At 34.4% G+C, this 21,123-nt stretch overlaps 1 protein-coding gene across 1 annotated transcript in view; it reads left to right on the top strand.

Annotated features, from left to right (window-relative positions):
• The first annotated feature begins 4,239 nt into the window (after positions 1 to 4,239).
• The window catches only part of LOC143237755 (LIM domain transcription factor LMO4-like), a 92,319-nt gene continuing 75,435 nt past the window's right edge, over positions 4,240 to 21,123 (top strand). The window contains exon 1 of the mRNA XM_076477316.1: positions 4,240 to 4,650. The gene's annotated coding sequence lies outside the window, so the exon portion shown is untranslated. The remainder of the gene's footprint in view (positions 4,651 to 21,123) is intronic.

The following is a 21,123-nucleotide window of genomic DNA, read 5'->3' as shown; positions in this document are numbered from 1 at the left end:
TACGGTTGTGTTATATTTAATTTTTAAAATATTACCGTTTGTTGATTTGCCATTCTTTTTGTTTTCCACTAGGGGAAACCAAGAATAATTTAAATTACATATACGTATCGTATTTTATCACATCAAATATTTGATTAATATTTATCAGCTTAACAGACCACTCAACTTAGAAGCCTTGGTTTAAGTTTGTAATTAACAAGGTTATGAGTTAATTTTATGTTATTTAACGTTATTTTTGAGCTAATAATATTACACAAAATACGCCTATTAGACTGTTGATAAAATAAGTATTTATTTTTTTTACTATTGTGTCTAATAGTAGAATCTACTGTTATATCTTTAGGCCTTATACACCTATAATTTTTTATCATACATACGTAGTAGTTAAGTTGGAATATTTCACTTTCTCCATGAGAGTTAGAGATGAATCTCTACTTTTATCATTAATTGTCCCACAACAAGGCTTACTAGTAAAATTAACGGTTAGATTCCTGCGGTAGTCACAATACAGATATCTCATGGTGCATCTTTGCACTTAACAACAAAGAAACACAAAAATTCTAATTTCTCTATCTTGCAATGTTTAATTTCTTGTTCATAACTTAGCAGTCATTTGAAAAACTACAAAACTGAAACCACACTTTAAATAATGACACTAATTCAAGAATGAGTACTTGAAAAAACCAATCATAAAAGATCTTATGAAGCGCACGTAAAAATGTGCTATGAAATAATATATAGCTTTATACAGATCTTATGAAGCACACGTAAAAATGTGCTATGAAATAATATATAGCTTTATACAGATCTTATGAAGCGCACGTAAAAATGTGCTATGAAATAATATATAGCTTTATACAGATCTTATGAAGCACACGTAAAATGTGCTATGAAATAATATATAGCTTTATACAGATCTTATGAAGCACACGTAAAATGTGCTATAAAATAATATATAGCTTTATACAGATCTTATGAAGCACACGTAAAAATGTGCTATGAAATAATATATAGCTTTATACAGATCTTATGAAGCACACGTAAAAATGTGCTATAAAATAATATATAGCTTTATACAGATCTTATGAAGCACACGTAAAAATGTGCTATGAAATAATATATAGCTTTATACAGATCTTATGAAGCACACGTAAAAATGTGCTATAAAATAATATATAGCTTTATACAGATCTTATGAAGCACAGTAAAAATGTGCTATGAAATAATATATAGCTTTATACAGATCTTATGAAGCACACGTAAAATGTGCTATAAAATAATATATAGCTTTATACAGATCTTATGAAGCACACGTAAAATGTGCTATGAAATAATATATAGCTTTATACAGATCTTATGAAGCACACGAATGTGCTATAAAATAATATATAGCTTTATACAGATCTTATGAAGCACACGTAAAAATGTGCTATGAAATAATATATAGCTTTATACAGATCTTATGAAGCACACGTAAAAATGTGCTATGAAATAATATATAGCTTTATACAGATCTTATGAAGCACACGTAAAAATGTGCTATGAAATAATATATAGCTTTATACTATCACAGGTTATCTTTCAAAATATACTAATGCATAACAGGAGCCTACCGGTGGCTCAGATGACTTGTGACGTTCCGTATTCAATCGTTGCAAAAGGTTCAAAATAAACAGCCTGTATTGCATCTTATCGCTCATAACTAAACACGTACAACAGGACGAGATAATTCTAATCAAATGTAAATAAATAAGTAAAATGTTGATGTATCAAAGTTCTAGTACTTAATTATTAGAAGGATACCAACATCAAAAATACAGTTACATCCAGTAGCCACCGTATTGAGCTGTAATTACGAATGTTTTAAGTTCTCAATTTAATAATATAACCGAGTTTAAGCTAACTTTATCGCGCAGTGAGATGCCTTCAAGTATTCTTATTACTTGTAAATTAAAAGTTATATTTCGTTCAAATAATGTAAAATAAAAGGCTATTTATGAGGGATTTTATTATCTTCCTTTTCTGTCAAATAGAGCATCATACCTGATGGAAAATGTACTTTATTCTACTGTAACGAAGAAACAATAGCAAATAGCGTATTTACATTCGCATTAAACAGGATGTAATAAGATATCTTGAAGTAAAAAAGAGCTTAAAGCTAAGTACATTATACAACGATAACATGATGCAGTTTTATTTAAGAAGCCTAAAATACACATGATTAGCAGTTAACAAATAATTTAGTCCTTACATTTCATATGAAGCAGACATTGGATTTTATCTGAAAATGTGGGTAAAAAAAATTAACATTCATTTCCAGTTCATTTCTATCTCCAAGTTAAACCGGTTTCCTTGTCATTTATATACTACTCACAAAATGCAAATCGATTTTGAGTATTTTCTGTTCTTGTATTGCATCAGGTGTAACTTATTATCTTTCCCTATACTCACACCTTGCTGTACGAAATTATCAATATTCTGTCTAGTGACCTACTTTTACTAACTCCATTTTCCTGCCCCAGTTTCTTAATCGATTCTATGGACACAACAACCAGTGTATCATAAATGAAGGTCAAAGTGGTCAACAGCGTTACCGGCACTACGATTCCTCGGGTTTTAACCCTATAAACCCACATACGCTATTATTCTTTGTATAGCAGTCGTACTGATTCGCTACTGTTGCTTAGCAGTGACTTCTTCTCAACTATAATTACTTAGTTTGTATTAACCCAATTATGACTGCTGTATTTGCACACTAAATTTGCGTATAAAATGATCAGTGCTTTGGAATATAAAATAGATATATAATAAAAAGTTTTCAAAAGTTTCACACTCTGAATTCTTTGATGTAAATTTTCATTAAATCTTTATCAGATTATGGCAGTTATTATTGCGCAGTAAGTGATGGTGCATGTCATTAAACAAAACGAGGTTCAGTTTTGATGAAATACATCACCACTAAACGCGCTGTCTGTGCTTTGTCCACCACGACTATCCAAATCCAAAGTGTAGTGTCGTAAGCTTGTAGATTTATCACTGAGCCACTTGCTGCTGCTATAATAAATTATATTAGTTGATAGATGTATGAACATAAATACAAATATCTTCAAAAATATTGTTCATGTAAAAAAAAAAAAAGAGAGAGTTGCAAAACTCAAGACAGCTTTTGGTTAGCGATTATGACAAAGCACTGAACAGTAGACAAAGTAGCTGCATCGTATACGAAATAATCAGTACAATTAATAGTTTAAATGAGTTCCTCACTGGTAAGTAAAGAAGTGAACTGGTGTAATTAGGTACTATTTTTTTAAATTAACTCTCTTGGAAGAATCTTAAGTTGCCCACCTTGCAGCGTATGTAACTCGTTAGTGTGAGTTCACAGAATAGAAATTTTCGCCGCAGATTTATCAAATTATGTGGGATCTGATTCCATGTTTCTCTTTATTTCAGTTGTCTTTCAATTTATTACTCTTATTACTTTAGTTCACAAATGTTTTGTGTGTATTAAGGCTATGGATGTCTCTTTGTTTCTGTTTAATATTATAATATACAAGAGTTTCAAGATTCGTAAAAAAAGTAATTTAATTGTATTTAGTGTCATGGGCGGTTTTAGTCATTTCAGAGCCCCTGACAGAATTCAGTAGATGAGGCTCCATGATAATAAGAAAACTCAAAAAAAGATTAAAAGGTATAGAAGAGGGGCCCTTCCTTTTGTGGGGCTCTGAGCAATTGCCCAGTAGGTAAGGCCACCTGTGCTTAGTGGCGTCAAGTAAACTATTTACTATATAGAAATCTGTTCTCAGAGATGTAATCCATTCATCACCATACAACACCTTCTATACGACCAAATAAGAAGAAACGTCAACTTGCAAAAGTGCAGTCAAAACATTTGGAAATTTTAATACTATTGTTAACATCAAATATTTGATGTTTACCAGTCAGACGAAGCTGTTTTTTGACGACTGACAGCTATCTAGATGAAAAAAAATTAAAAGATAAAACACATCAGCGCTGAAAAACATATTTTATAGCTAATAACGAACACAGAGGGATATGAAATAGGCATCTCACGAGGTCATATTATCTGTATTACATTCTAATGGAATTGTCTTGGCATGCATATCAATATTAACCGTGAATGTACACGCCAAAATGACAAGAAAAATTATTTTCTTCCAATAGATGGCGTTTTACAAACAAGAATTACGAGGGTAGAATTTCCGGCTGTCGTTCATTTAATTTCCTGTGTGCGCGTGTTCCCTTTAGCGAGCGCGACGCATTCTTCGGTATGAAAGGTTCGTTTCGTATGTGACGGGTTTATTACGTTGCCATTGAATGTTTCGTAGGCTTTCTTTAACTTCTCGCTCTCGTACTCTGTCGATGATTGTCGAAGATGAAAGCTACTAACGCACCATTGCTAAGCAGATGCCTTTAAGTTTCAGGCGTCACCAGATAAATCTTGTTCCACCTAGTGGCTAATCACGGTCAAACTGAAGAAGATTAAACTGGAGTGACAACAGTCTCAACGCATGGTCCTTTTCGTAGACTGCCTACTTAGGCTTAGTTCCACAAGTGCAGACGGTTCATTGTTGGGTCGTGTATAAATGCTATAGTTTTAACCTAGCAGGCTGCTACGTTAATCAAAGACACGTAAGTACTGAGCAAACACGTAATAATTCGTACTTCTTTCGGATATATGTAAACACGTACTAGAAAATGTCTATTTTTATTAGCGTTGAACCTCCACATATTCAATCGTTTTACATGTTTGTAGCATTATGTTTTACATTCAGCTTTTGTCTTTGTAAAGTTTTTCGGATAAACATTATTTTTTGCATGTAAAGTGCACATATTTATGAATTTTATTCTAATTAAGCTTTGCTAGTTAATCTTAAACTAAAATCAAATTCATTCAACCACTTACTATAATTTAAAATTGTGAATTGTACCAAAAACCTAAGATCACTCCTAACATAATATTACTGATTATTGTTTATAGTTTGGGGTAAGCATGACCTAATTGCCAAATATGTACAGATTGTTAATCCACGATTTCATGTATTGACGTATAAAAATGTCCTTCCTACTTTGGGGCCATGCATGTATTATAAGAGTGACAGTAAAATCTCACTCTTAGATCAGAGAAGGTTAGCCCGAGAGTGACAGTGGGAGATGTACAAATGATCTTTTGTGTGTGAAATTGAGCGTTATTTCAAGTAGAATTAGAAATACATATATTTCATAATTGTTGTTCGTCGCTTTTGTAAAGTAAACTTGCTGGTTTTTTTACATTATGCTATATATATATACATATATATATATATAATTCTGTTTCCAACAATGTAAGCCTATAGTACAAAACATAATTCTCACAAAATTTCAGTATTCGAGTACAATGAAACCTCTGAGCATTTCAGGTCATACGTGATAGAAAAATATAAATATACAATGTACATTATATATATATATATCGAAAACTATATGATATTTGTTAATAAATAGTTTGAACGGTCTACATTGTTTGCTTATTTACAGGTTTTGTTTTCTAAAACAAAAACAGAGCCTGCAATACACCTTTTATGTGTTTTTAAACAATGCTCTACAATGAATCAGCAGTTGAAAACTTATAACACCAAAAATCAGGGTTTGATACAAGCGGAGACAGCCCATTGTGTATCTTTGTGCTTAACTTGATGTTAAAATAAAAAAGTACACAAATTAAAATAAAAATCATTTAACATCACGTAACTGTATTATTTAATAGTGTTATTTAACTTTATTATTTTATAGTGAAACACAAAAGTATTTAACCAATGTTTCTTTCCAGCACAGGTGAAGAAAACTAAATGGTTACCGCTGCTTATTATTAGTATATTGTTCGAAGCTAACCAATGATATTAATCTACAACAATCCACTATTTGTCAAGTCGCGAATTTCCACTTTTACTGAACATTTCTCATTTCGTAATTCTATTCTCAATAATCATTGTTGGTCAATATATTATATCAACTCTAAAACTAACACAGATCATAATTATATGTTTGAATAGCAACTACTTCATTAAAAGTAGTTTTAATGTACTTCATTAAAATACACATTTTAGGATATCGCTAGTACTGACCCTCTCCGAATTTACAAGTGAATCCCTTAGTCCACAGAATGAGATAGGATTGATATAGATGCAAATCATGAGATAAGAAACATACTGAGTCATATGCTTGAGATAAATAACATCAAGAAACCGCCTGGGTTGGCTAATAACCCAGAATTGATTCCAGTGAAACCTCTCTGAGAGTTTTGAAACCCAACTTTAAGGAAGGACAACACTTAGTCGTTTTGAAGAGCTTGGTTTGGTTAGTTTTGAATTTCGCGCAAAGCTACACAAGAGCTATCTGCGCTAGCCGTTCCTAATTTAGTAGTGTAACACTAGAGGGAAGGCAGCTAGTTACCACCACCGACCGCCAACTCTTGGGCTAATCTTTTACCAATGAATAGTGGGATTGACTGTCACATTATAACGCCCCCACGGCTGAAAGGGCGAGCATGTTTGTTGTGACAGGGATTCGAACCCGTGACCCTCGGATTACGAGTCGAGTGCCTCAATCACCTGGCCATGCCAGGCCTTGTTTTGCAAGAGACCTGACGATTTGTTTCAACCGATGTTTATTGGTCAGTTATTGATAAATATTAATTACAAAATCTGTGCTTTAATTAACAACCAAGAGAATACTTATTTCCTATTAAAATGGAACCTTTGGAGAATATAACTGTTTCATTAAAGGTGTGCTAGCCAGAAACGGTTCTTAGAAGATGAATGTATTGGTGGTGTATACAATCGGTGATCTACTTTAATTCAAATATTTCTCATTAAATGCGCAGTTAATTTGAAATCATATCAATTGTACACATTCAGTCTATGAATTCCCTCTCGGTGGCTCAACAGTAGGGCTGAAAGCTTATGACACTCAAATTCGGATTTCCATACCCGCTGTAAAGAGAAGGCAGTTAATCGATTGTGTAGCTTTGCGCTTAACATCAAATAAACACAAACAGTTTGTTGAAGAAGGACGTCTCAGCTGAGATTACAAGTAAACCTAAATCATGGATAATGTGCCGGTTATAGAATGTAAGCATGTAGGAGTTCAAAAGTAAGATTAACATTGACTTCGATATCACAAAGAAACTCTTTGTTTTATTTCTAACGGATGTATTTTTCCTTGCCAAATAATAATGCTTTCCTATTAGAGTAAATTATGTATGTAGAATAAAGGTAAAGATGGAATTCATCAGTATAACCATTTAAATATAGTCTTCTTATGTATCTACTTACAGAAATGAGGATGTATTATTTCGTTAACTGAGAACCCTCACTATTAACGGTGTGTTTTTGGCCGTAAACCCAATAATATCTTACGAGAAAACTTAAGATTCTGACTAAAATTCCTAACCTAAAAATTAAAATCAGTTTTTAAAATATAATAATGAACGACGAATTTAGATAAAAGTAATTACACTCGATATATTAATTAGTGTATGTGTTAGTGTGTTTTTCTTATAACAAAGCCATATCGGGCTATCTGCTGTGCCCACCGAGGGGAATCGAACCCCGGACTTTAGCGTTGTAAATTCCAGCTTTATTTAACATTTATTGGTTCTTTATTTAACTGTACGTTCTGACTTACACACGCATCTGCTGTATGCTAGTGCTAGCTTTAGAGTTCGGAAACATGTAAAATGTACAGTGTAAAATTTTAAGTTGGTGCTGCTAGCCTAGCTGCTTTGCGCCATAAAATACCAAACAACCAACCGTCAGGCACCTGCAAAAACATCAATAGTGATATCAGTTATGCAACTAAAATAGGCAGCAAATAGCTATCATTAATAATTAGCAGAGACCCAATAGAAGCTTAGCATTTTTTTTTGAAACAGGACCTCTTTAAATACAGGATTTCTAGAATAACACAAAACTTCTATTCAGACACATCGAAATTTAAGTCTACTTGTCTTAGGCCTAACATTAGTTAAGTCTATTTATTACGGCCTTGCTTTGTGCCATAAAACACCAAACCAACTAACCAACCAATTACGGCCTATATTATGGAGCTCATTATCCTTTTGTGGCCAAAATTTCAGTAGTTCTTAAACTTACTCATTTCGAACCACTTCAGCGAATCACTTACCGTTCCCTACCCCACCTGTTCTGTTCTCTCGTATGGTCTTAGAGTTATAATATAATCGTTTCATCGATCGCTCTTTCTTTGGACTTCTAGCTGTTAATTTGTTTCATGAGCTCGTGGATAAAGCCCACATTAATACTTGGTAAAATTCGGCCTGGTAACTAGGAAAAACATCGTATTACATCATGCATGCGCGTTACAATATTTCATTCGCACAAACTCAGGTTTTCGGTTTTGTTTTCTGGTATATACTTCTCTTTTGTTTTTGTTGTCATTGACTTGTCAACGTAAAGTTTTGTTCACATAGACAGTGCCATAGATACCGATGTAAAACATACAACATCAATGTTATTTGTACACATAATAAAACATTTAAAAATAACACAATATCTACCTACCAGTTTGCCCATTAGTAGGTAGATGTACATAGGGTTGTGTGTTTTCTCATAGCAAACTCAAATCGGGCTATCTTCTGAGTCCACCGAGGGGAATCGAACCTCTGAGTGTTGCAAATCCGTAGACTTAACTGCTGTACCAGAGGAGGACCATAGATTACGTAAGATGTTTACTATATTTAGTGATGAGAGGTAATTACGCCTACTTTCGCTACGTATGATATAGTTTTCAACATTCTTATTGATGCATTTTTGTTAAGATTTTTGTGGAAGTGATCTATCGATCTATTTTGAAGTCTGTCTGAGAACATAATTTGCACAATTGTGTAGGTTTGGTTAGTTTTGAATTTCGCACAAAGCTACACGAGGGCTATCTGCGCTAGCCGTCCCTAATTTAGTAGTGTAAGACTATAGGAAAGGCAGCCAGTCATCGCCACCCACCGCCAACTCTTGGGCTACTCTTTTACCAGCGTATAGTGGGATTGACCGTCACATTATAACGCCCCCACAGCTGAAAGGGCGGACATGTTTGGTGTGTGGAGGATTCGAATCTACAGCCCTCGGATTACGAGACGAGTGCCTTAACCATCTGGCCATGCCGAGCCCGCAATTGTGTAGGAAGATTGTGTTTGTGTATCTAGGAACTCTGTGTGTTTTATTAATTGTTGAGTTTTTGATTGTTTGTAACTTTTCTGTGTATACTTTACTGACATTTAACCATGCTGGGCAGGCATACTCTACTGCTGGACATTATGGACCCTCCCCTCCCAAACCACCTGGAGGACCTTCGCTGACAAAACTTTGAGAAAAACTGCCATATTTGGTTAGACCTGGTGAATGAAATTTTATCAATAGAAAGTTTAACCCTAACATTACCGGCCTTTTTCATATACTGTTCACTACCTCTGGTGTCCATATTTTGTATCATATTATGTAGTTTTGTTTTTAACTGTTACACAAGTCATTATAAAGAGCTCGCCAGTACAACTTAATGAAACAACCATTTTTGTAAAGGTAAATATATAGGTAACTCCAGCTGTAACCAGTGAGACTAACAACAGAATTGACGTTTTATTATTATTATTTTGTATGTATGTGTTATTAGGGACCTAAATCATTGACTCACAAGCAGTTTGGTGTTTAAATAGCTTAGAAAAATGTTTTTTTTTAAATCTATTTTAATACGGGTGGTTATACCATGCACACACTTCCACTACTGATTACTGAAATGATTATATCCTTTTTACTGGTTCTCCAGAATAACACATACAAACCGATCCGCAGTGTCTCGAGTTTTTCATTACAAATAATTTAATAACTTCAAATTATCAGATTGTTGCTACATTAGACTTGCACGATAACGTTTTAAGTAAAAATCAAATAAAGAAAAATGTTTTTAAATAATTTATAAGTGGTGTCATTATATCTTGCTGTGAAGCTTGGCGACACATTCATTATAGGTGGCAACCTATTTTTTTGTTGATAATCCAGGTTAATCGTACCACTCTGTGCAACAGTTATTAACTGATTATCTTTAATATGTTAAAATATATCTTTAACTGCTTTCTTTTCTCTTTCACGCAATTGCTCCATTAATTAAGTAAACCGCCCTGTTTTTTTCTTCAAGACCTAAGTCCTCTTGTCTTTAAAACCTAAATACATAACAAGTAGTATTGTATATTTCAGACCATGTGTTTTTTTTTTGTATTAATATGTAAAGGATATTAAAAGGACAACAGCCATTAACAAAAATACTGTTTTCTGGTACACATGGGGTAAACATTCTTTCTAAGTAAAGAAGTCCTGTTTTATTTGTATTTAATTGTTCAGTGTATGTTTGCGTATTAATACTTAATAGTGTATTACAGTTATTACTGTCTTTCTTTAGTCATACAAGACCCTGAGTTCCATTAATTTTAAAATCTGAAATCCCTTTTTTTCTTTCCCGCCAAGTCATAGTAAGCAACATGTGGAATCAGGTCTGTCTTTTCGTAGCTGTTGCCAATTTTTAAGACAGAAAAAAAGGGCACTTTGGGGTCATAAGGGCAGGTTAGGCACGGACATGAGCCTGTGTACGTCACAGTTTCTGCGATTCCAACATGAATAGCCATCCTCTGCCATCACATCAGGAGTTCAGTGTAACTTGATAAACTATTTTTCAGGACTATAATTGCATGTTGCACACTGACCATTTTTGCAAGTTCTCAGTAACTTTCAGCACAACAGTAGGTTTGTGATAACTCTAGTATCCAAAGTTTCATATTCACAGGTCTATTCTGTGTTCCTTATTATTCAGCAATTAAAAACAAAATTCGAATCCTGTTTATGAAAATTAAATTAGTTTTACTTGTGAAACTTACGTGATTGTTTTAGCGAATCCGTGACTCTGAACATTACTACTGTGATGACATTTCTGATCCAACATACTAAAATGTTTCGTTCCAGTGGTTAGGGCTCTTGAGTCAGAATCTGTGGACTGAGGATTCGATTTTCCGATCCATCAAACATGCTAGTCCTTTCAGCCGTGTGGTAGGCGTTAGAATGTGACAGGCGATCCCACATTTCGTTGGTAAATGAGTAATTTAAAACTTGACGATAGGTGATGATGCCTAGTTGTGCTCCCTCTAGTTTTACACTGCTAAATTAGGGACGACTAGCGCACCCTCGAGTAGCTTTGCGCAAAATTCCAAAACAATTAAACTAACTAAACTGTTTCACTGATAGTAGCTTCCAATCTCCATTCATCTTTTAGCTACGTGGGTTAAGGCCTTCGACTCGTAATATGAGGGTCGCAGGGTCGAATCCCCCTCGCACCAAACATGCTCGCCCTTTCAGTCATGGGACGTTATAATGTGACGGTCAATCCCGCTATTCGTTGGTAAAAGAGTAACCCAAGAGTTGGCGGTGGGTGGTGATGACTAGTTGCTTTCCCTCTAGTCTTACACTACTACATTAGAGACAGCTAGCGCAGATAGCCCTCGTGTAGTTTTGCGCGAAATTCGAACCAAATCATTTAGCTTCCACTTTTTTTAAAAATAATTCCATTCACCATTACCGTAACGCTCTTCAGTGAAGGATAAGACAAAAATATACTTTTTTATCTTCTCCTTGTGTAGGCCTAACTTAATTTGTACATTCGCGTGGTAACCGATTGTACATGTGCGGAAGGAAAAGATACTGATGTTCGAAATTAGTAAATGTCAATTGTGTCTTAACAGTAGTCAGAACTTGGCTCTCTGGATAACGACCAGAATACGTGTTTAGTCCATCCAACACTGCAGTTTCTACTGATGTAGTTGTCTTAGTAACTACTAAGTGTAGTTTGTTCTCGTGAAAGGAAAGATTGAACTTCTATGCCCGTTGCAACCGAATCACCGTGTATAAATCTTTTTCGGTAAACTCTCTTCCTATCGAAGAGTGTGTTCCAGTAGGCCTATTACTCGTATGAGGTTATAACAAAGATAAATCTAAGAGTAAGCGATAGATTCAGACAAACTGACATTTTCAGTTCTGAGGACGAAAGATAAATTGGTGCTACTGAGGCAGTTACATGTGCTAAGTAATGAACAGTGCTGGTTGTTAACAGCACTCTTCACGCAATCAAACGAATTTCCCGTTCTAAAGCTATAAGAAACGAAAATAGGTAAATAGCACTTATATGTTGTTTTTTTCTTGTTACTCGTTAAACGCCCATTATTTCGCTACGGCTGTCGCGAAAAACCGGATTTTGTAATTTAGGCTTAAAATTTCAGAGATGTTATCGCACTGTTATCTGTTTAGAATTTAGTGGTATTCATGGTAAGTCGTGACCGGTTGAATTAATTTTTAAGAAAAAAATCAATTTTGAACTTCAGTTTGAAAAAAAGGTAATTACCTGGTATATTTCATTATGTTGTTTCATTATGCTGTTTCGTCGGAATTTTTACAAGAGTCGAATTGATAAAATTATAATTTCCAGATTTTTTTGGTCATCATACCTTTGTGGTCTACGCTAGTCAGTGCTTGTTTATGATGCGATGCCTAAAACCATTTGGTAAAACACAACCGTGCAACTGTAGAAAACCGTATGTAGAAAGTAAGTCACTATTCCAAACATTTTTTAAACAAAAATAACGCAATTAACATAGCATAATGCAATGGTTCTCGTTCCATAGAGGAAAGAATCGCGCTTCAAACTATAACCAGATATGATCTAAAAAAATCCCGGTCAAACCCACTGTTCAATCAGACCAGAGTAGCCTAAGAATTGGTCGTGGGTACTGTGGACAAGCAACTTTTTCTCTAGTCTATTAGTCAAACTTAGGGACATTTATGTGCATATTGCCCTTCTATACATAGCTTTGTGCGAATATCAAAATGACATAGTTAATCCCAATAGTAATTTGTGAGATTAATTGCAACACTGGTGATTTTCTTATTTTTTGTCTGATTATACGTTATTAGGGACCCAATAACAACACAATCAAAATATCACAAACAACACCGTAGGAGGGGAGCATGATTAGTTCAGAAAACTTATAAAAAACGATGGATCCCATCCATAATTTTAGAATTAATGGTCCAATAACAACTCAGTGAAAATATCACAAGCAGCTCCAGGAGATGGGGGGAAGCATGAATACTTTAGAAAACTTTAGAAAGCCGATGGAACCCATAAGTAATAAAAGGATTAGGTTCCAGTTTTATTTTATAATGTTACAAGTAAAACACATAATTAGTGTCATAAAGTTTCTCTTCGAGGCAGTAATTTGAATAAACGTTTTACTACTCAGTAGTATGAGAGTATTGTCAGTATAAGCAGTGTGTTTTCTATGATATCGTGGTTTGTAAACTTTAGGTGGCAGAAAGTGGCTTTACATTAAACATTTAGATTTTAAACATCTCCACCGTTTCTGTAATTGAAAGTTTCTATAGCATTAGCACATTCAAGCATCCGTAAATTGTTTCAGAAATATTATTTTACGTACACTAAGTAAAACAGTTACCCTAACTGTTGCAAGTTGTCCGTTGGGTTACTAGTTTTTGTCACTTTTGAATAAGTGAAAGTGCTTAAGTTTTAGTTATCTTTATGTGTACTTCTTATAATTCCATCTACTGTTCTTTAGTTGTCTTCTTGTTTGTCTAATAGTTTGAGAAAGGACAGAGAAAATAATTTTCCTACGAAATTTTATTTTGCAAATAGCACATCTGGGTGAGTAACATCCAGAAATGTCTACAGAAACAGTTGTGTGAGTACAAATTAGATACTACAACGCATAACATATACACTTGTAAATATCCAAGCTGGTCCAACTGTTGTTTCAATAGAATATCGCCATAAAACTGTAACGTCCAGGCAGCCTTGCCACAACTAATTTACTATTTTAGCGTTCATAACGGAAACCAAGGCAACCACTCTCCTAGATTGTGTGGCACGTGCAGAAGTAGAACACGGGACTTGAGCGTTCAGGCACGTCACATTTAATGGAGAACTCATCTCTGTACATGACATGTACACCTGTATTCTTGTATCTATCTGTGCCTGTTTGTATTTCCTGTACAGATGTAATCTCAAATATCCATATCCAAACAACTGACTTCTAGCCGACTCGTGTTTTTTACTGACGTAGTCCTGGTTTTTGCGATGTGTCAACGAGTACGTACGAGTTTATTAAATTACTTTTTTTATATGCTCTAACTATTAGTAATCTTCGAATTAAATATAACACTCCAATTTTTGGTGGTTCTTTATATTACTGTTATTCCTCTGCCTATATACTGGCAATGAAAGAGACCAACAGTTTTTTTTTTTTCTAGTAAGTATTCCGTATTGTATCCTTAAAATAAAATAACTTAGGAACAAAAAATCAACCTACACAAAATGTGATGGAAATGAAAGTAACAAAGTTGCCATTGTTTAAATCCGAATTAAACAGTCTACCTTTGTATTAAATACGATACTATTGTTGAAACCTGACTTGCATAACCCCTGTAGTCTACGGGATATTAAGGATTTAAACAATGGCAACATTTTATATACTGCCTGACAAAGGGCGTCTACCCGAAACGTCGCACAGAATGAAACATAATAAAGTTTTTATTTAGACGCATTGTATTATTTTTTGTTACCATTTATCCGAAGTTTGATTTCGCTCAAGGACTGAGAAAATCGTACGAAAGGCCTGTCGGAAATAATGGTTGTTGCTGAAGAACAGTTCTTGGAACATGCCAATATTATATACATTTTTGTACTTGGGTATATATCAAGTACAGGAATGACCGGAAGTAGAACAACTGATTATTTTTTGTGATTGGTTTCTTTTGAATTTCGTGCAAAGCTACACGAGAGCTGTCTACGCTAGCCGTTCCTAATTTTGCAGTGTAAGACAAGAGGGAAGGCAGCTAGTTATCACCACCCACCGCCAACTCTTGGGCTACTCTTTTACCAATGAATAGTAGGATTAACCGTCACATTATAACGCCCCCACGGCTGAAAGGGCGAGCATGTTTCGTGCGACGGGGATTCGAACCCGCGACCCTCAGTTTACGAGTTGAGTGCCTTAATCACCTGGTCATGCCGGGCCGATTATTTGTGATGTTTAGAATATCTAAGGAGATGTGCCGGTTCTACTTTCTACTCCAAACATTAATAGTGATAGCTACAAAGTAAATCATTGGTAAGGAACAAAGAACAAAGAAGAAGCACGTGACAATAATAGTGGCAGTTACCAGGACAACCTTCGGTATGGAATACAGAACACCGATAGTGAAGTTTACCAGGTAAACCTGCGTCATGGAATACAAAACACCAGTAGTGGCGATTACCAGATAAACCTGCGTTATGGAATACAAAACACCAATGGTAACGGTTGCCCGATAAACCTGCGTTATGGAATACAAAACACCAATGGTAACGGTTGCCCGATAAACCTGCGTTATGGAGTACAAAATACTAATAACAACAACGCCCTCCACTGGCACAGCGGCATGTCTGAGGACTCATATCCCTAAAAATCGGGTTTCGATACCCGTGGAAGACAGAGCATGGATACCCCATTGTTTAGTTTTGTGCTTAATTCTAAACAAACAAACAATAACGACAACGACCATGTATGTCTATGAAATGGTACACAGAACATTAAGAGTGATAGTTGACAGGTAAGCCTGTGGTATGGAACATAAGTCACTATAGTAACTGTTACCAGGTAAGTTGTTTTTTGTGGTTTTTTTTTAATAAAACACGTAGTATTAATACTGACGTACAACAGATACGTGTTTTATATGGTAGTATATAAATACTGATACTTATCAGGAATAGCTAATGTACCGAACATTATCAGTGGCTTTACTCATCATAATGAAGCACACATAATTAGTGGCCAAGATTGTTGAATATTATGCAAGCCTGAATTAACATTTAATAAATTACCGATTTGTTAACAATGACGTTTATCAGTGATTTCATACGATTAGTAGTAAACTAATGATCATTAAATAACTTGTTTCGGTTAATATTGTTTTGTTTTGAATATCGCGCAAAGCTACACGAGGACTATCTGCGTTTCGATTAGTAACCACATGCTAAGTAATTATAAGTAGCTAAAACTTTCTTTTGTAGTAAAGCTAATAAGGCAATTTAGACGTATTAAACCTAGCTGCGCTTTATTTCTAGAAGATATTGGGGTGAATTTAGTTTGTTTTGTACTCCTAGTGGTCAACGTGTAACATAAATATTGAGTCCTGTTTATTGTAGTTAGCTCATCAGGACTGTCAACTTCAAGAACTGTTTCTTTGTTTTCAGTGTTCTTCCGCCTTGTATTGTCACAATTTTTTTTAAGTAGGATGTATCTGATGCGTACTCCCCAATTACCCATTTGCATACTTCGAATTGAAAGCGGATAAAACGTTTCTCTTCCCCATTGTTTTATCATTCCCCACAAACAATATGTTGATGGATTTACTCTAGTTATTGAGATTAATTTTGACTTAAATTTGCTTGCTATAAAAATGTATTTTAAAACCGCATATGTTTAGTTAGAGTTGAAACACTGTCAGATTTAAAACCGCATATGTTTAGTTATAGTTGAAATACTGTCAGACAGTATTATGGTGTTTGTTTCGACTTCCGCATATGTTTAGTTATAGTTGAAATACTGTCAGACAGTATTATGGTGTTTGTTTCGACTCCCGCATATGTTTAGTTAGAGTTGAAATACTGTCAGACAGTATTATGGTGTTTGTTTCGACTTCCGCATATGTTTAGTTAGAGTTGAAACACTGTCAGACAGTTTAGTTAGAGTTGAAACACTGTCAGACAGTATTATGGTGTTTGTTTCAACTTCCGCATATGTTTAGTTATAGTTGAAACACTGTCAGACAGTATTATGGTGTTTGTTTCGACTTCCGCATATGTTTAGTTAGAGTTGAAATACTGTCAGACAGTATTATGGTGTTTGTTTCGACTTTCGCTCAAAGAAGTTTTATCAGCGCTAGCCGTCCCTATTTTAGTAGTAATAGACTAGAGGAAAGGCAGCTAGTCAACGTCACCCGCCATCAGCTTTTGGGATACTCTTTTACTGACAAATAGTGGGACTGATAGTAAATTTATAACGTCCTGACACCTGAAAGGGCGAACATGTTCAGTGACGGGGATTCAAACCTGCGACCATCATATTGCGAGTCGATCGCCGACCCACCAAGCCATAGTATGATTAGATCAGAAAAAAATCAAAATAATACGATTTCGTATACTTAACAATTTTGGAAAACAAAATATTCCGTCAACAGTATGAAACTGTCAGTAAATTGTGACAAAAATTAAACTGTAATGCTGTTTCAGCTACAGTGCAAATATATTTTTAAAGAAATTAAATGTAATAAATATATGTATGAGCTATATCTATGTGTATGATGAAGCAGAGATGGGCCTGAAAACTTGCGGGGATTTTTTTTATTAATAAAAAGTATGTATGTTATTAATAAAAAAAATCCAGGGTTCCTCGTTTTCTCTGTCATACTTATTTACCTAATCAAATTAAGATATTGGCTAAATAAATGTAATGCAGATTTTATGGTTTTGTTTTCGGTATGACTAACTCTTTGGGCCCCGGCATGTACGCACTCGACACGCAATCTGAGGGTCGCTGGTTCCAATCTCCGTCACACCAAACATGCTCGCCCTTTTAGCTGTGGGGGCGTTATAATGTTACAGCTAATCCCAATGAAGACTGCATCACAGGGAATAGTTTTATATTTTTCTTTCTGCGACCTCAGTGTAAAGACCTATCTAAATAAATTAGAAATGTGAAGGTTAAATCAAGTCTCCAACACTTAATGCTAACAGTTGTAAACAAAACTTAATGTGCATGTTAAACAAATCTCTAACTGTACTGTTAATTCTCATAAACAAAATTCAATGTGAGGGTTAAACCAAATCTTCGAAGTTCTTATTTACTGCCATAAACGAAGTTTAAATTCAAAACATGGTAAGTTTCACGCTTCACCAAAATGTAGTTTATTTTTTTTATTATTAACAGATATTTTAAACGGTTAAAGTGTTAAATCTTATAATTTTATGTGTTTTATGTCACTTGTAAGTAAAGATGAATAATAAGTTGTCTAAGCTGTATCCACCACGGGTATCGAAATCCGATATTTTAGTGTTATAGACTCACGAACTTACCATTAAGAAACAAACCAGATAAAAAAACCCAGCAAACTATCAATTAGCTTATCATACTCTATAATGAAACTGTCAACGACTGGACAACATATTGAAGTGATCTTTCTTGCATAATACTCAATCTGAGCTAAATCAGAATGAACTTTTCACTGTACAACATATTAATCTTTTTTTTTTTTTTTACATGATACTTCAGTCTATATTAAACCAGAAAGAACTTGTCAAGACCGTGGAAAACTTAATAAAGTGATCTTTTTAAAATCGTACTTGAATACAGATTAAATTTTTAGATTCATATTCTCAAAACTGGACGACTCAATAAAGTAATATTTCTTGCATGATACTTTACTGTAAACAGCTCAATATACTGAGGTGGTGAAAAACTTATGTATGTTATTTACTGTAAACAACTCAAAATAGTGAGGTGGTGAAAAAATTATGTATGTTATTTACTGTAAACAGCTCAAAATACTGAGGTGGTGAAAAACTTATGTATGTTATTTACTGTAAACAGCTCAAAATACTGAGGTGGTGAAAAACTTATGTATGTTATTTACTGTAAACAGCTCAAAATACTGAGGTGGTGAAAAACTTATGTATGTTATTTACTGTAAATAACTCAAAATAGTGAGGTGGTAAAAAACTTGTGTATGTTATTTACTGTAAACAACTCAAAATAGTGAGGTGGTGAAAAACTTATGTATGTTATTTACTGTTAACAACTAAAAATAGTGAGGTGGTGAAAAACTTATGTATGTTATTTACTGTAAACAGCTCAAAATACTGAGGTGGTGAAAAACTTATGTATGTTATTTACTGTAAACAACTCAAAATACTGAGGTAGTGAAAAACTTATGTATGTTATTTAAAAGTAACTTTAAATAAAGTTTTTCTGTTTGTAATCGTCTGAATTCCTCAGGTTTGGTTTGAATTTCGCACAAAGCTAGACGAGGGCTAATTGCACTAACGGTCCCTAATTAAGTGCTGTAAAACTAGAGGGAAGGCAGCTAGTCATCACCACTCACCACCAACTCTTAGACTACTCTTTTACCAAAGAACAGTGGAATTGATTGTAACATTATAACACTTCCACGGCTGAAAGGGCAAGCATGTTTGGTGTGAGAATTGCTCAGAATAAGACAGGCTTTCTCAGTTTTCTAAGTTTTACTAATCTGTAGTCTTTTTTGAAGGAAAATAAGAATATTTTCCTCGAATTATTTTGTGTGCAGAGAACCTAATGTTATGAAGTGCAAAAAGGGGAACAGCTTGTAGAAAGCTAGTGTTATTGTTTTTTAAATTTTTTTAAGGTCATTTGCAGCTGATTAAAAAATAAACTTAAAAAGCCATTGTTTGGGGACTACAACAGACCACATGTTATTCTGATTCAAGAGTATTTTTCTTGCTTCACTGTTGTACTTACGTTATGGAAGTTCGCCAATGTGTGATAACAACACTAATTACTTAAAAAAGTTTGTTCTTTTTCGCATAGGTTAACCTTTGTATTTTCAGTTAGCTATGTTCCATATTTATGTCATACATATCGCTTTATTTATCTGTGTAGTTCGCTAAACTGTCTCTGTTCTATGTGGAATGTCGGGTCGAAGTATTAACTGTGTAAGTTTGTGTTGCGTGCTTTTTCAAATCAGCGTTTGACCTTCTTTTAAACGTTGCTTACGTTCGTAGAAAACCCGAAGATAAGCGAGAAACAAACACGTCTAGACTTAATCTGGTGACAGCTTCGCTTATTTTAATTGAATTGTCCTATTTTAAATGATTGTAAAGAAAAATATTTGAAATGATTTGATTTTTTAATAACATACTAAAACCACAGTGTTTTGAAGAATTTAAGATCGCGTTTTGTTTAACTTTCCACTTATCGTGATTTTACTATACTTCTGTAAAAATGTAAACTAAATATATATAAATTTCAGAATAGTGGTAGAAAAGGTAAAATATAAATAAGTTTATTGGTCCAGACCAGTCTCTATATGTGAAATATGTCTTTTGTTTCTGTTTTATGCTGTATTTCTTATTATTTCTATTTGCATAATAAGCCTCTGTTTTTGTTTGTTTTTTTTAATTTCGCACAAAGCTACTCGAAGGATATCTGTGCAAGCCGTCCCTAATTTTGCAGTGTAAGACTAGAGGGAAGACAACTAATCATAACCTCCCACCGCCAACTCTTGGGCTGAAATTTAGCGACATGAAATAACCGCACGATATACATATATATGGCATTTCAATATGTTGAATTGGACTAAATTTTGAGTCTATCCTTAGGTTTATGAATGTTAGTGCTGTAAATATAGGAAATAGTAATACAGTCACTTAAATTGGTCCATGGCTCGGATTTACAACATCAGACATATTTGGTTTGTTTTGAATTTCGCGCAAAGCTACACGCTAGCTGTCCTTAATTTTGAAATGTCATCACAACCCACCGCGAACTCTTGGGTTACTCTTTTACCAACAAATAGTGGGATTGACCGTGACATTATATTGCCCACACGGCTGAAAGGGCGAGCAATTTTAGCGTGACAGGGATTTGAACTCGCGACCCTCAGATTACGAGTTTAGTGCCTTAACCATCTGGCCATGCCAGGTCAGATATATTTGAACATGTCTGTAGCATAATCTGCAGATTTGTTTGTTTATAGTTAAGCACAAAGCTACACAATAGGCTATCTTTACTGTATCCACCACAGTATCGAAATCCGGTTTTTACTGTTATGATTTTTCAGACTTATCGCTGTTCCACTGGAGCATTGGTCTGTTGAAAACAATAACCATAAGTCTGCTAAAAATATTTTATTTCTTCGTACAATAATATACTTGATATGAACGTATTATGACATCTGATGCTAAATAAAACGTTACAATTGTAATATT

The sequence above is a fragment of the Tachypleus tridentatus genome, chromosome 13, assembly GCF_004210375.1.
Source record: "Tachypleus tridentatus isolate NWPU-2018 chromosome 13, ASM421037v1, whole genome shotgun sequence".
NCBI lineage: Eukaryota > Metazoa > Arthropoda > Merostomata > Xiphosura > Limulidae > Tachypleus > Tachypleus tridentatus.
This window is presented reverse-complemented; position numbering and strand designations above follow the sequence as displayed.